The sequence below is a fragment of the Leptonotus elevatus genome, chromosome 1 (genome assembly GCF_054856555.1).
Source record: "Leptonotus elevatus isolate MCC_2025b chromosome 1, RoL_Lele_1.0, whole genome shotgun sequence".
NCBI lineage: Eukaryota > Metazoa > Chordata > Actinopteri > Syngnathiformes > Syngnathidae > Leptonotus > Leptonotus elevatus.
The window spans coordinates 1,880,047-1,897,500 of NC_141239.1; the positions used below are offsets into that span (position 1 = coordinate 1,880,047).

At 39.6% G+C, this 17,454-nt stretch overlaps 1 protein-coding gene and 1 long non-coding RNA gene across 8 annotated transcripts in view; both read left to right on the plus strand.

The window, feature by feature from the left end:
- LOC147180294 (uncharacterized) overlaps positions 1 to 6,271 on the plus strand; it is a 56,718-nt gene extending 50,447 nt beyond the window's left edge. Inside the window, exon 3 of the long non-coding RNA XR_015095782.1 lies at positions 5,799 to 6,271. This is a non-coding gene — a long non-coding RNA (uncharacterized LOC147180294). The remainder of the gene's footprint in view (positions 1 to 5,798) is intronic.
- A 35-nt stretch (positions 6,272 to 6,306) lies between these two features.
- The window catches only part of lingo3b (leucine rich repeat and Ig domain containing 3b), a 65,453-nt gene continuing 54,305 nt past the window's right edge, over positions 6,307 to 17,454 (plus strand). For all 7 annotated transcript variants that reach the window (XR_015094883.1, XM_086076595.1, XM_086076587.1 and 4 more), the window contains exon 1: positions 6,307 to 6,451. The gene's annotated coding sequence lies outside the window, so the exon portion shown is untranslated. The remainder of the gene's footprint in view (positions 6,452 to 17,454) is intronic.

Here is a 17,454-nt window from a genome sequence, read left to right on the forward strand (position 1 = left end):
AAAAATCATCGTTTTCCATTAAAATAATATAAATTCCATTCATCCGTTAAAGCCTCACAAAAAACACCAACAACATGTTTGTAATGTGTTTTTAAGAAGAAAAATGGCAAATTTAGCTAAGTAGCTAAGAATTAATTTTCCTCCTCTCTGATCTATTCTGGAAATTATTGTGGCGTGCATAACATTTGCAACCGTAGCACATTAGCCAGAAAAAGCCCATTTCTTCTTCTTTGTATTTTTCCCGCAGTCTGGATGCCCTGTGGCACCACGCTGCCTCTAACAGGTCAGTCTTGGTACTACAACAAATGCTATAAAAACGACAGATTTTTCTTCCTGTTTTGTGGTGTCTTAAAAACGGGTTAAGATGTTGAAAATTTCTATTTGTGTATTTTAGTTTTGTAGTTATGACCGTTTAGATTTCAGTCCAAGTGTTCTCGAACTGTGCTGATGGTTAATTCGCTGGTCGGCTCCATGTTTCTCCCGCAATCAGCTTCTTACTTCCTGTTGTATATTCAGTCTCGGGCTTGCGTCCAGCTTTTTCTATGCGTACCTTGTTTTTTTGTAAGAAAATGAATTTTGTTAGGTATAACGTTCTTTCTTTCCTCTTTCTTGCTCAAGGGCTGGTTTGTATACAATTTGAGTACGTTTTCTATGAAACTGCTTAAAGAATGTCACGCCGAGTGATTGGAAGCTCTTTGCCGCAAGGTCACGACTCTTTCTGCGATCAACATTGCAGCCGCAGTCTGTTCGATACTAAATGAGCGACGACAAGGCCTGACAAACGAAACTCATTTGATGAACTGCACGTGCTAAACACAAGTCGAGAAATAAAAACGTGTCGAAACATTTGTCATTCAGCATAATCATTATGTATATCATCATTTCGGTGTTCTTTAGTGAAAGTCAAACAGCGACACAATGTCAACAAATGGCTAAATTGAACAAAAGGTTTTTAACATTTCATTGAGACAATTGATTTCGGATCAATGATACAATCGAGCTAACATTATATGCAGTTGAACTTTCTTTTTGTCTTGAGTTGCAAACACAAATCCCAGTTACGAGCACTAGATGGTGCCACCGCCAGCGAACTTCGCAAAAAAAAAAAAGAAGCAGTTTGGCAGCAAGTGAACAATTTTCAAAAGATTGTCTTATAAAAGTCTGCTAGCTTAAGGCTAACACACAATGGAAAAACGCCATAGATGGGCTAACGAAATGAGCATCCACGTCACAGCAATATAACCCTTTAAGCAGGTTAGGGTGAAGGTTTAGCAGCACATGTAGACAGACAATAAAAATGACTACTGCACTTTAGTAGATGTGACATCTTCTAACTTGATATCTGTATGTGTAATATCCTGCCCCCTGTTGACCAAAAGAAGCATCATGAAAAACATTTAACTCATTCACTCCCAGCCATTTGCACTGAAGCAACCCCCTTCGCTCTCGGCTGTTTTTTACTTGATTTTGACTAATTTTGCAAATCCCACAGAATATTTTATTCTATTTTTCTATTGAAAAACATGGAACTTACCAAAAGAAAGATGAGAGTCTCTTCTTTCATCAGGAAAAAAAAGTATAGCCTACTTGTGTCTGTTTCCCTTTTGCAGCAATTAGCATTAGAATATAGCTAAGTTTCATCATTATTCACATTCCTGTCGAAAACACTAGCAAAAGAGCTTTTTTTTTGCAACATGGCCCTGGCTGATCTCTTATACGCTACTGCCACCTGCTGGCCGTTTTTTGTAATAACTACCATTGCTTTAAGCCACCTCTTCATGTCAGAAGCTGCATAAAAGCCTCCTGTTTGCATAAAAAAAACATTTATTTATTTAACAACAAAAACATATAAATACGTTTTTGGGAGCAAAGGACAAATTATTAAAACACGTATTTACACGTTTTGGGGTTTGAATGAGTTAAAACAATTTTTTTTACGTTTGACGTCATTATTATGGTATGTTTAATCAAATACAATATTGAAAAGTGCTATTTTCCTTATGACGCCGTCCTGAACGCAACTGCGTGGCTCAGTTGACAAAAAGCGGATATCAATAGAAAAATATGGGAAGTCACGCCGAGCAAATTCAGTTCCGCTGAGAGGTTGGCAAGTTCGTGACTCACTTGCCTCGCGCGTCCGCCACACGTCATGAAAGTTAACGAGGTTTCACTGTACAGCAGTTAACTTATTAATTAATGCATGACATGAAAGTGACAAACGTTACAAAATGAATTCGCGCAACGGATGAAGCCGTCAGCGAGACATCCCGCTCCTCGCGCCCGTGTTCTAATTACACGCTGAGCGTAACTTCGGCCCTCTTTTTTATTTTTCTCTCGCAGCCAATCGGAGGGCACAATAAGCGAGCGCTTGTGGTCGTTCGCGCCTCACGACAATTTAGTCTTCGAACCCAGATCCTCAGAGCTGCGAGGCGGATGTGCTAAACCAATCGCGTTACGCTAAGGACGGTCATGCGGGCTGCTGATGTGTGTGCGCGCGCGCACGTGCGCCGTCGTCAGGATTCCGTGAGCTGATTTCTCCTGACAAGGCAACGAAAGCCAGTCATATATAAACGTCTATTTTCCTTCTCTCTCTTCCTTATTCCTTCACTCTGTGCGCTTCTGGTAAAATGGGGGAGGGGGGCAAACGTAACAAACCCATGGATACGGATATATTTATTCTTTTCTTTTTTCCAATACTCGCAAAATACCATTTATTGTTCCAGAGCGGTGGTGACTGCATTAATGCCCGCAACGCTTGCCAGGATATTCATATTAGCGGATTTATGACCAGGGTTGGGAGGGTTACTTTTAAAATGTAATCTGTTGCAGTTACAAGTTACCTGCTAATTTTTTTTTTTAGTTAGTAATCCAAGTACCATAATATTAAAGTAATGTAACTGGATTACTTTTGGATTACTCCAATATTGCGTATGCTCATGAAGACAAAATACAAATAAATATCACCGCAATATATATTCTATACAATGTGCCAATGCTATTTGCGGGTGATAGGAACCCGGGCAGCCGACAAATAGCAAAAATCCTTGTGTAATTAAAAAGCATGTCGGCTATTGATTGATTGATTGATTGATTGATTGAAGGCCATATGATGTTTTTGAACTGTCACTGAAAGCAACCACACATCATAGATCGATAGAAAGATTGATTTGTTTGGAAGGTGTAACTCACGTTATGGTTGTAGGCTAGCGGGCTAGCTAGCAAGAAGCTACAGCGCGTAGCATGCCGCTGGACTCTCAGCTCAAACTTTCGCTCCGAGTAAGTTCCAGTGAATACCGGTCGCCATTTCCTCCTCCCGTCCGTGAAGCTTTTTCAAACTGCCCGCGTGTGGAGGACGCGACTAGTCCGTTCGTTCGTTCGTTCGTTCGTTCGTTCGTTCGTTCGTTCGTTCGTTCGTTCTTTCGTTCGTTCGTTCGTTCGTCTCCACCTCCCCGACATGTAGCAACGGTCCCACTCGCGCGGGCGTGCACGCGCTCTCTCACTCTCTCTCTCACCCTTTTTCGTACTTTCTCTCATCGTAGAAATTGTAATCCCTTTGAAGTAATCCCCATTTTTAATAAATGTACCTGTAATCTGATTACATGTTTTTTCCTGTAACTGTAATGGAATACAGTTTAAAAAAAAAAGTAATCTGATTACATAACGGCGGTACATGTATTCCGTTACTCCCCAAGCCTGCTTATAACAATATACAGAGTGTTCAGAAAGTTGCAGTGCACTTGAATTATTTTTATTCTGTATTCCAAATTGAAGCACGTCTCTTCTTTTAGCGCTAAAGTTATAAAGTGCACATAGTGACTTTGCGAACAGTCTGTACTTTCAAAAGTTAAAAGTTTGAAACCGGGGGAGGTATGTCACGGAGATGGGAACGTATCTTAACGGAAAACGAGGCCAAGTGAAACTGCATTTTGATGCACGCGGGGCAGCACGAGCTCGTCTTTTGTAAGGACGCGCGCTTTGGAAAAACGGTTCGTGTCCAATTTGGCAACAAATTGTTGTTGTTGTTGTTGTTCTTTTTTCCCCTCATGTTGACTGCTGGCTGTAAAAGGAATTGCCCCTCAGGGTTAATGAAGTTCACCTTGACCTTCCTGAGCTTCCTGTCTTGCCCTTGAGCAATGCACCAAAGCCACCCGCCCACCCACACGAGATCAAGGGGTGTCGCACTCCTTTACGCGTTGACATCTCTGCAGTTCCACTTATGTGAGATCTGGTTTCGTGTGGTTTGCAACACAAATGCAGTGGGTAGAAATCAAAAGTATGTGGGTGGAGTGTAACGTAAAAACACATATAATGCAAAAATAATGAGATAAAGGATCAACGAATTTAAAACGATGCATTCATTTCCAATCTCGTGGTATTGCGGTTGCTACACATCAGAAACAAAAACTCAGTGGAAGTCGATTTATTTAAAAAAATTTTTACATGGGTGCTATTTGGGCTCCCCCTGGTGGTATGTTACCGAATCACTGGCTAAGTAGAGTTCAGTTATATTTAACTCAAGTTTCATACATTTGCAATAAATCTTTATTTAGGTTATTTTTATTTTATGAGCAATTAATTTTTCATAGAATCCTTCGAGTACAGTTTTATTTTATCATCTTCCTGAATTTAAGCTTTTCTCCTGAAAATGATTTACGGGATTCATATCATCGTTCTTTGCAGGAGATAAATAATACCGTTTCTTAAAGGGGTATAGCATGGCCACATAGATGCTAATCATTAGCCTTAAGCTAGCAGACTAAAGGCTAAGCTATGTGTTTGTTTTAAATGCACATGTAATGTAATTAATTGTCTTTGTTTCATTCGTAAGTAAACCGCAAACGTCATCTGGGAGCATCAAATAAACGGCTTGAAGCTTTTTGAGCATTTATTTACTCATTCGGTTTGACACTGCAAGTTTGCGCTTGCAAGTCAAAGCAAAAATATCAAAAATCAATATCATATCTCAAAACACTAATGGTAGTGTAGTAGTCAGGCAATTACATTTTTTTATCGTAATTAATTGCATGACTTTAATAGTTAACTCACGATTAATCGTGAGTTTCATATCTGTTCAGTTTTCATACTCTTATTAACATAAAAGTGGGGAAAAAGTTTAATAGAAACATGGCTGCATTTCTTATTCATTAATTTCCTAATAATTCATAAAATTGAGTTAAAATTAAAAAGATGTGCTCTACTTAAAAAAAACGAGTGTGATATTGATTTGCGTTGAGGTCATTTTTCTGCCACTAGATGGCATTATTGCATTTGTAAGATTTTGGTGACAGATCAGTGCAATTTTCTTTTCATATTAATAAGAGTTATCTAATCTTTAACATGAAGTCACTTGTGAAATTCTGCACATTTTTTAAAAATTGTAAAATGCAACTTGACCCGTCTCCACAAATGTATGCATTATTGTTAAATGTATTACTTTTGACGTGGACGTGTCTGCTTTCCCAAAATGTGTGGCGTTAAAGGAACTCCAAATTAACACACTCATTTTGACACCCCTCCTTTTTTTTTTTTTTTTTTTTTTTTTTTTAATGGTACTTTGTGTAAAAATGTTACTGATCTACGGCAATGTCCCCTTTCCGGGCCCAAAAAGTTACTGATCTTTTCAAGATAAAAAAAAAAAAAAAAAGTGCACGGACAAGTCATATATTTATAAAATAAAAATAAAAAAAAAAATATATATATATATATATATATAAAAAAATATTTTGTGTGAAAAATGTCATTCCCTCTTGTTTTTATTTCCCTAACACTCCTAATCAGTTTGTGATTTTTCCCTCCAGATTGACTGTTTGCCGAGCCCCCCTCCTTGCGATTTGTGAGTCCGAACAACAGCAGCGGCAGCAGATCGACAGTGACTGAAAGGGTGAAGGAGCGGAAGGGGAGGGGGATTTGCGAGAAAGAGCGAGCGAGCGAGCGAGAGAGAGAGAGAGAGAGAGAGAGAGGGAGTGATGAAAAGCATACTAAACGAGAGAGGCTCTCATACCGAAGCGGGCAGAGGCGGCCGGCACATCCTGCATCGCCTCTCACACGACCTCGGACCCGGAGCTGCAGGAGGAGCCCGAGGGCACCTTGACCTGCGGACATGCGCCTCCTTCAAGGACAGGACCAATCTCGCACGCGCCCTCGCCCCCCTCCCTCCGCGTCCTTGTGAAGAATGCCGACATTTTCGATTCCATCGGCGGACGAGATAACCGACCGGGAGTGAAAGGGGGGGGAGGCGTGTACGGACCATCCTGCCGGGGAGGGAGGGATTGAAGGCGGACAGAGGGGGGGGGGAGGGGAGGGGGGGTTGAGTGGCAGGTGCCGATGCCAGACTCCCAGAGTGAGAGGGGGCGACGGTGAGGGAGGGGGGGGAGGGGGGGAGACGGACGACAGAAAATACTTTCGCAGCTGGGCAGATGAGGAGGCATCAGGGACCGCCGATCAGTCCTGGGTAAGAACACGCACACGCACACGCACACGCACGCACTGACAAAAACATGTGTGTGCGCATCTAAAAGGGTGACTTACTCCTTCTCCCGAAACTTTTTTCGAGCGAGGACCACATAGAGATAAATTGATGAGGAGGGTTCATTTTAAATTTGCCGTCGTTCATGGGTCACCAACATGGCGCCGGCGGGCTCCGGGTCACCCCCAAAATACCACAGGAGTCGACGGCGGGCATGTTCTAAAAATAGCTCACCAGTGATAGGACCACCTTGTTGAATTCTTTGCATTCATTGTAAGAAATTCATTAACATGATGAGTGTCTTCACTTAGTTAAAGCAATTTGAGCAAATGAGTTATTTCAGAAGTGTGTATGAAACTGGTAGGCCTTTTGCATTTGTCAGTACCAGAAAGTTTTGAAAAGGTCGGTGACCCCTGCTGTAGGTCAACATGTGTTAAGCAGTGGGGCTGCTGCATTAGAAAGAAAATATTCATCAAGATAAATTTGGTAATAATTGAAATCACGATTAGGACAATCGTTTGTTTTTTTGGTACAAAACAAGAACATGTTAAAAACATGTAAAAAGACAAATGCATTTCTTTGGAACACAATCATTTCGTAAGTTCCTTTTTGGACCAAACATGATTTATTAAATTTGTCATTTTAAAATAAAAACTCAAAATTTGTATATTTTTCATGTAATATAATGTTAATTTTTTTGTTTACGATTATGCCGATTTTATAATTGTGGAGTGTAATAATTGAAATTGTAATTGAATTTCGATGAATTGCAGTTAAATGTATGTATGTCTAATTCTTAGCTTGGCATTAATAGCAACGCAAAAAGTTATTGCAAACATTGTACAAGAAAAAGTGTTTCATAGCATCTATAATTGTATTCTTTTTTTTTTTTTTCTAATTTTGCTGCTGCTGTTTTAAAATCTATTATTAGAACGGTAAGAAAGTGAGAGCTCATCAAGTACTGCAGAAAATGATTCGTTTCCTACAATTAATGAATGTTTGTCTGACGATCCGTATTCTATGCCAACGACGTATAGTGACAGACAGAACACTTACATGCTCTTCCACTAGATGGCAGAAGATACATAATGAACCTGTAAATCCACTTTTTTCCCCCCCTTTGCTAGCGTACCATGAGATTTTTTTTTTCCCAAACGTAAAACATTCAAGTCATGTTTTATTATTTATTTCCCAATGACTTCATCCTAAAGCGTTGCGTGCAAACGAGCCTCCTTTCGCGCACGCCACATTTCACACGAGGCCGCCGCCGCATAACTAACGACATTATTGGAGTTAGCAGACCGCATAGCTTGCGCGACTGCGGCTGAAGGCGCGCAGACGGGCTTGCTAGCGTCGCGCGGGACGCATATAGCTTTGCTTGGCAACGCCGCGTGCGGTAACTTGACTTGCACGGACACTCAAGCACAGAATTCCGGAATTGAAATGCTCTTGTAGACGCGAGTGAAACACTTGAACGCGCACTACTGACGTCTATTTCAACATATTAACCAGAATCAAGTGCGGAAGGATTTCAGTATTGTGTCATTGTGAACATCTCAATAATATGTAATATAAGTAAATATATGAGTTAAGCAGCAAAATCCAGCCGTTTTTTAAAAAATAACAGAAGGCGGCCATTTTGCCACTTGCTGTCGACTGAAGATGACATCACAGTTGCTCAGGTCTCAGTTAACAACCAATCACAGCTCAGCTTTCAGAAAACAGGCGAGCTGCGATTGGCTGTAAAATGAGCCCTGAGCAACTGTGATGTCATCTTCAGTCGACAGCAAGTGGCAAAATGGCCGCCCCCTGAGATGGATTTCGAATGTCGTGTTTCGACTCGTGAGGTCACATTATTGCCAAGAAATGTTTAAGGTTGACTTTTTCTTTAAAGGTGGGACTGAAAAAGACGGAAACTTTCGATAATCTCCTCAGCAAAAATGAGGCTGACACTTCTTTCAAATTTACAGCGTTATACAAGATACTGTTCTGTTGCCTAGTGGCCAAAAGTGGAATTACACTACAACATTGCATTCTATCTAGACCAAAAATAAATAAAAAATCTGTCAAATGGTCGGACTGTGAAGCCGCGATGGAGGTGAATACTGCAATTTACAGTAGTTGTGAAAGTCTTCTTGGTTTGTTTGTACTGCCCCCCAGTGGCCAAGTCGCACAAACTGGGGCCACGTCTTCGTTTGCCGGGGCAAGTCTAGTTGATCTTGTTTAGAAACTTGGCGAACCACACATTCCGACATTTTTCATGACACGTCTCTGGGCCCACCTGACAATTTGGTGACAGAAAAGTAGACGAGTATTAGAAAGCCAGCTGGTCTAAGTTGTGGTGCAGGTGGTGTAATGCGCCAGATGATTTGCGCTGAGCATGAAAATAGGTCATCGTGTACACAATGTTATTTAATAGTGATATTATTACTAACGGTTTTTTATATTTTTGGTAGAGGCTGCTGGACCTGATTAATGGCGTTTCCATTCATTTCAATGGGGAAAGGTGATTTGATTGACATTTCAGTAGCAACGTATGAGAGCGAGACGTGATCCTTCCTCGTCATCCCCGCCCATCCCTCATGATCATGCGCGGTGCCACGTTGTGTCTACGGACAACAAGTTTGCACGCGTGGTCTTTGCTCTTTCTTTCTCTACAGTCCGTCCGTCCGTCCGTCCGTCTGTCCGTCCGTCCATCCGTCCGTCTGTCTGCACTTCCAATTATAGCGTAGCTGGCGTTTCTGCCTTTCCTCCTGATTTCCTCTCGCCAGGCACTTCTTCCTCTTCCTCTATCGCCGCCCCCTTTTTTTTTTTTTTTTTTAAACCATTAAACCAAAGAATGGCTGATCATTTCCTGGGCATTTTCTAATGTTGAACCCGTTGACCTCCGAGTCGACTCGTAAGCAGCAGCAGCAGCCACTTCGTGTTTCATTGCGCAATAAATCCCGAGCCGAACCGTGCAATTGATGCAAATGTGAAATTTGCAGCCGAATAAGCCACGCCCCTAATCGTTGCAATCAGCTCATTATTTCCTGTTCCTCATTAACTTGTTTGGAGTTCGAACTTTATCGCCGTTGCCAGTTTTTCCTCCTCTTGGTGAAGTCAAAACAAGATTGAAAAAAAACACACACACAAATCAGACAGTTTTTTTTTTTTTTTTTTTTTAATATATACATTTTTTTTCTTCTTTTTTTTTTTTTTCTTTCTTTTTTTTAAATTTATTATTTTTTTTCCAAGGCCCCCCCTCATAATCCTAACTACCATGTGTTCCCCTGTGTGCCATAGGATTAAACAGTTTGCTGTTTTTGGGGGGGGGAAAAGTTGTAACCTAGCGATAACAAAATTGTATTTTAGAGAAAACAATTGTAACGAACAAGAACAATGTCGTAATATCGCGATAGATAAAATATCAAATCTTAAACGAGGGAAGAAAGTCATTTGAAAGTCAATTTTAAAAGTACGTACCCCCGCCGACTGCCCCGAAGCCAGCTGGGATAGGCTCCAGCACCCCCGCGACCCTCGTGATGAATAAGAGGTTCGGAAAATGGATTGTATTGCACCTTTTACTCTGGAAAAGGCACCTTTATTCTGGGGGGGGGGGGGGGGAATAGGACTATATTCTTGAAAAAAGGGGCACTTTGTTTTCAAAATTATTCTTGTAACATTTTTATTTTTTTATGCAGGAATGGTTCAAGAATATTGGGAGGAGCTTTTGTTTTGTTTTGAAAGTTTTGTTGGTGTGCGACCAGCGACCATATGTGCAGAAAGTATGCATTATTTTTGTCGGCTGCTTAAAGCCTGAATGAAATGTGAAAAAAGACGAGGGTTGAGGCTGCAGGTGTTCTTGTGCCGTCTCGGGGAGGACTGATAATGGCGGGAAAGACGGAAGACACAATGGAACAGCAGGGTTGGGGGTTAAATTTTTTTTTCCAGAATATCACATCAATAAGGAGGAAGCTGACGCGGACACTTCATTAGGTACACCTGCACAGTCAGAAATCCATGATCGAGAGTCGGGCCCGACCGATGAATCGGCCGATTATTGCCCTTCAAATATCGGCCAAAACAATCGGCCAATTGGGCCAAATGGCCGATTATATTATTACAAAGAAGGTAAGCAGTCTTCTTTCATCAATAACTTCAAAAATCAGTGAACAATTACTGTTGATATGCTCAAATCAGAGGATTTGGACAATTTGAAATTAAAAAAATGGCTCCAAACGTTTCCTTGATTATGAACTCATTTGCTGCCAAAAATGTACAATAAATATTAGGGGTGTGCCCAAAAATCGATTCTCATAATAATCGCGATTCTCATTTAGTACGATTCAGAATCGATTTTAAATATCCCAAAATCGATTTTATTTCAATTATTTTATACTTACTTGCTTTTGTCTGTGTGTGCCTTTATTGGGAGCGCTACTCATGTTGTACTCGATTTGGCCACTGAGGTCAACGTTTTTGTCTATTTGTTGTCAGGACAACTATTTTATGCCTGTACATGTTTTGTCAGCAGATAATGTTGAACTTTTCACATAAAATGTTCTACCATCTTTTTGACGTAAAAACAACTTCACACACAATTACAGTGGCTACTATTCATGCTAGTTAATTAGCTTGCATTAGTTAGCGGTCGGATTAGCGTTATTGTTGGAACGTTACAGCCGTTGGATTAATGTTACATTATAACTATAATTTACTTCTTTCTTTTTTTTTCCATGTGCAGATTTGAAGGCAACAGGTCACCAGATTATTATTATTATTATTATTATTATTATTATTATTATTATTATTATTTAAGTGAAGTACATTTTCGTCTCGTCTTTAATAGTCGACGAAAATGCATACTGATTTAGTCCCGGTTATTGTTTATTAATGAAGGTTTTATTCCGGTGGAAAATGTGTGTTGACGAAAATATTTTTGTTGAGTTTTTGTTGACGAAATTAACGCTAATGTACTCTCATTAGGAAAAAGGTTGTTTTGGTTAACGGAAACTAATGAAAAAACGACTGCACGCACCCCCGCACGCGCATCATGAACGAGCCTGACACAGATGCTGCAGTTACGCTTTGGGCCAGGGGTGGCAGTTGCGAGTAAAAAAAGTGACAAACTGCACAAAGATCCTTTAAATGTTGCGCACAAGTAATACACATTTTTTTTAAACGAAAAATAATACTAAAATGAACTGCTAAAAACAATGAATAAAAACTTAACAGAAGCACCTTGAAAATCAATTAAAAATAACTACATTTAAAAAACAAAACTCAAAACTACGGAAGAAGATGAGGGCCAGTGACGAGAAAGAAAAAAAGTTTGACAGGATTTTGACTTTCTTCTCAGAATTCTGACTTTAAAGGGATAATTCTGTCTTTAATCTCAGAATTTGGACTAGTGAGAATTCTCACTTTAATCTCAAAATGTTCACTTTAAAGTCAGAATTCAGATTTATTGTCAGATTTCTCATTTGAATCTCAGAATTTAGACTTTAAAGTGAGAATTCTGACTTGAATCTCAAAATTCTCAGTTTATTAGTGCTACTATTATTCTGACTTTAAAGTCAGAATTCTGAGGAAAAAAAGTCAGAATTCTCATTTTAAAGTCGGAATTCTGATTTTAAAGTCAGAATTCTCATTTTAAAGTCAGATTTCTCATTTTAATCTCAGAATTTAGACTTTAAAGGGAGAATTCTGAGGAAAAAAGTCAGAATTCTCATTTTAAAGTCAGAATTCTCATTTTAAAGTCAGAATTCTCATTTTAAAGTCAGATTTCTCATTTTAATCTCAGAATTTAGACTTTAAAGGGAGAATTCTGAGGAAAAAAGTCAGAATTCTCATTTTAAAGTCGGAATTCTGATTTTAAAGTCAGAATTCTCATTTTAAAGTCAGATTTCTCATTTTAATCTCAGAATTTAGACTTTAAAGGGAGAATTCTGAGGAAAAAAGTCAGAATTCTCATTTTAAAGTCAGAATTCTCATTTTAAAGTCAGAATTCTCATTTTAAAGTCAGATTTCTCATTTTAATCTCAGAATTTAGACTTTAAAGGGAGAATTCTGAGGAAAAAAGTCAGAATTCTCATTTTAAAGTCAGAATTCTGAGATTAAAGCGACAATCCTGCCAAACTTTATTCTCTTCACTGGCCCTAATCCTCTTTGAAAATGAAATAAAAAGGAACTGAAATGAAAATTCCCAAACTATAATAACCCTGCGTTGGGATGGCATGCTGACTGGCCTGAAGAAGAAAAACAAAACAGAAAAAAAAGGAGAAAGAAAAGCTGCTGATGTTGACATGTTTTTAATTTTGGCTTCTCTCGATGTGTCGAACGCAATAATCGAAGAAAAACGATTCATGTTATTGATTACTACCAGGTCCAAGCGAATTTGCGCACAAAAAAACCAGAACATGTGGACAGCGCTTTGGACCGACGTGGCCGCTTTAGAGTGCCTCGTTGTCCTTATGGTGACCCCAGTGAGACTGTGCATGCATAAGAAAGACGCTAGCGGAAGTAGCGCCCGTTTGTCATCTGGATGTTGTTTCACACGTTTAGCGTTTGAGAACGGAGACAAGCAACGAAGGAAAAAAAAGTTCAATACAAACTTTATTGTCTTTAAAAAGAAAAAAACGACAAGGCCTTGATATTTTTTTCCATGAATTCAATCTTCTTCTCCGTCGTCTCTATTTATTTTTCACTGTTGCTATTCAGTGACAATTTCTAACCCGCTGTTCGTTTTCTGTCGTCTTTTCTCATCTGATTTTGCGCTCGGGTTCGGGTGAGCCGCTTCGCTCCGTTTCCTCACTGAAGTGATCATTTCTTGAACCGCAAGCGAGAGTTTGCGATCGGGTCCGCAACAGGACGCTCCGCGCGAGTCGGACCCTTTTTCGGCCTTCTGCTGCTGCTGCTGCGGGAGTTTTTCCAATTCCCACGGAAGACATCTTTATGTGTTTTTCATCTTCTGCGCTGGCTTTCCGCAGCTTATCGGGACGCTTTTATTTTCCTTGGGACAAATAATAGAAGAGAGATGGAAAAAAAAACTCACCCGAGACGATTGTTTTCCTCAGCCTGTTTTTTTGGGGTCTGTTTGTTTTTGTCACTTGCAACTCCAGTTTTTGATATGTCCACGCTTTTTTTTTTTTTTTTAGGTGGTGAATTGGTTTTCTCTCAGAGGTTCTCATTTAAATAGTTTGGAATGTACATGTTTAAAAAAGGAAGAAAAAGTATGGAGAGCTGTCAAAATTAACCGATTAATCGAGAAATTGGCTGTTTCACTGGATTTTGACTGATTTTGCAAGGCCCACGGAATATTGTGTCTTACTGCTATAAAAACACGGGACCTACCAAAAGAAAGATTAGAGGCTCTTCTTTCATCAGGAAAAAAAAAGTATATGTCTATCTGTTTCCGTTTTGCAGCAATTAGCACAAGATTACAACTAAGTTTCATCATTATTCATGAATCTATTTAAAACTGTGGGGAGAAGAGCTTTTTGCAACATGGCCCTGGTTGATCTTTTATACTTTGCTGCCACCTGCTGGCCATTTTTGGGCCAGCCATTTTTGTCATATCTACCAGTGCTTCAAGCATTCTCTTCAGTTCAGAGGCTTCATCAAAGCCTTCTGCGTGCTATAGAATATATATATATATATATATATATATATATATATATATATATATACACATTAAAAACATATAAATACGTCTTTGGGAGCATGGTGATATTTAAAATAGAACGTGTTTATTAGGAGTGGGAATCTTTGAATGTCTCACGATTCGATTCGATTCCAATTTTTGGGCCTGCGATTCGATTCAGAATCGATTTTCGATTAAGAACGCTTTTTGATTCAACATGATTTCATTGACAATGATTTTCGCTTCAATCTATAGATGTGCAAGGAATCGTAATGATCTACTCCAGTCTGACTCGCTAATGCTAATTAGCGCGCTACTCGCGGCACTTTTATCACTCAAAAGAACGGCTCCACGCTGCAAAAAAAACAAACTTTTATCGGAATAACTTGATCGTGACTTTTTCTTTCTGCTCTCTAATGTGGCTACAACTTAACAGTGTATCAGACCGCGTGGAACCACACTGCCCCTCAGTGGCCAAATCGTGTATAACATGAACAGCGCTCCAAATAAAGGCACACACAGACAAAGGCAAGTAAGTATAAAATCGATTTTAAGATATTTAAAATCGATTCTGAATCGTACTAAATGAGAATCACGATTCTTATGAGAATCGATTTTTGGGCACACCCCTAATATTTATAAATTTTTGGCAGCAAATTAGTTAATAATCAAGCGAATGTTTTTTGATTTAAAATTGTCCAAATCCTCTGATTTGAGCATATCAACAGTAATTATTCACCGATTTTGTAATCAAAATAAGACAATTGCAAACATCTGTTTTTACTTCAGAAATAATAACCAAACCGGAAACATAGTACATCAATCACCCTTTTTTTTTTTTTTATCATTATACAAATATGAAGTACAAAATAAACACAAACCACTGGTTACTAATCAGTAATAACTGTTGTAATAACTTCAAATGCAAAATTAAAATGAATGTGATTAATCGATTGAATAATCCGTAGATTAATCGGTTCTAAAAAATAGTCGACAGTGACGGCACTAGATATGTGTATGCAGGCTTAGAAACTTAAATTTGACAACAATTCAAAGTCCAAAGGGGCCATTTTTTTTTTTTTGTGAGCTCCAAATGTGGATGAAGACGATTCCATTTGATTGGCGAGATGCTGACAACGTTTGACCTTGAGGGAAGCGCGGACGATTGCTGCTGCTCGATTGCCGGATGGCGATGAGGGTTCACGCATGGATGAAGGGCAAAGACACACACAACACACACACACAACACACAACACACACACACACACCTCGCGTCCAGGCTTCACGCACACACAATGACGTCACTGCGCATGACCTTGCGCTCCCGTCAGAGGTCGCTTGCTAAATTGGATTTAATGATCTTCTTGCCGGCATCGTTTGGCTCAACATTTCAAGCGAACGTGAAGACGGCGATCTTCTTTTCTTTTTTTTGCTTTTTCTGCCGTCTGATGATGTGAAGCGCAACACGTCACGAACGTTTACCTGTTGTGAGCTTTTTCTGGATTTCAGTCCTTTTTGTCGCAGTCGACATTTTTGCTTACTTGAATGGAATTTGCGGTTGTGATTTTCTCCGACGTGACCTCAGGTCGGCCTTTTTTGCCTTCCGGCTGCTTTTGGCTTTCTCCTCCCCCCCCTCCCCCCGCCCCCCTCCCTCCCTCCCTCCCTCCCTCCCGGCTGCTCGGGTCTGATAGGGAAGTTTCTTGTGGCAAGAACTTATAATGAATTCGCTGTTAGCGTCAACACTCGGATTGAATTGAGAAAAGGTTGCCGCTTCCTTTTCGGTTGATAACCTCGCCTCCTCTATTAAAGGCGCGGCAACACAATTGGGAGCTCGCTTAAGTAGCGGGTCAGGAAGAGGTGCCACCTGCTTGCATAAGGGGAGAACTTTTTCCATTTTGTATTATTATTATTATTTTTTTTTTAAAGAATCTCAAAGATTTGTGAATAATGATGACACTTGAAAATGCTAATTGCTGCAAAACGGAAACAGATCGAAAAAACATACTTTTTTTTTCCTGATGAAAGAAGAGACTCTAATCTTTCTTTTGGTAGTTTCCATGTTTTTATAAGGATAAAACAGAATATTCCGTGGGCCTTGCAAAATCAGTCAAAATCCAGGAAAAAAAGCCGGGAGCGAAGGGGGTTGCTTCAGTGAAAATAGCTGGGAGGGAATGAGTTTTTATGCACAAATGAATGTTAAGTTGATGTTAAAACTGATTTAGAATCAGGAAGAGGTGCCACCTGCTTGCATAAGGGAGAACTTTTTCCATTTTGTATTATTATTATTATATTTTTTAAAGAATCTCAATGTGATAGTTTAGCGCTGATTTCTTTTTTTCTTCAGAGTTTAGCTTCAAACTAAGCAACATTCATTTATTGTCATTGTATGACGTGATTATTCTTTTTTTGTCCAATCAGAATTCACCCCCGTTGTGTTGCCATGTCAACCGCATCTTTCCAGGGCCATCAGAATTAGTTTTGCCGGCTGATGTAATTCAGACTAGCAATGAGACTGTTTCTCTAACTCATTTGCTCCCAAAGACGTATAAAAACGTTCTATTTTAAAACATATTTTAACGTTTATTTTTTATTTTTATGCTAGAGCATACAGATGGCTTTGATGCAGCCTCTGACCTGCAGAGGTCGCTTAAAGCAATGGCAGTAATTGCAAAGACAGCCAGCAGGTAGCAGCAGAGTATAAGAGATCAAAAATTAATATTTTCTTCAGTGTTTTCAACAGATTTGTGAATAATGATTCAACCTAGCTATATTCTAATGCTAATTGCTGCAAAACGGAAACGGATACCAATAAAAAAAAAAATCCAAATCAGTCAAAATCCAGGCACACAGCCGGGAGCGAAGGGGGGTTGCTTCAGGGAAAATGGCTGCGAGTGAATGAGTTACCCAATCAGATTTGACATTTTCTTCACAGAGCCAGCTAGATGGCTCATAAAATAATCAGTATTATTATTATTATTTTTTGTCATTCTCTGATTGGTTGATTAGAGCAAAAAAAATTGTTGCAGCCAAGTTTGACGAGCATGAACTCGGGACGGCCAAGTCCGGTATCGGGTCAATGCTTAGCCATATTTCAAGGTATCGGTACTCACGACGATAGGCTCCAGCGCCCCCGCGACCCCTGTGAGGACAAGCGCTTAAGAAAATGGATGGATGGGTACTCACGATGGGGCCTGACACTTTGGTGGCCATTTTACAATCAGGAACTAGAAATTAGAAAAATGAGAAGAAATTGCCATTCATTTCATGCAATTTTAAGGAAAATGCTATTTATGTGGTCTTTCTTTAAAATAATCATTGTTTTGTGGGGGTACATTTTATGTATCAAAAGTACTAGTGGTATCGG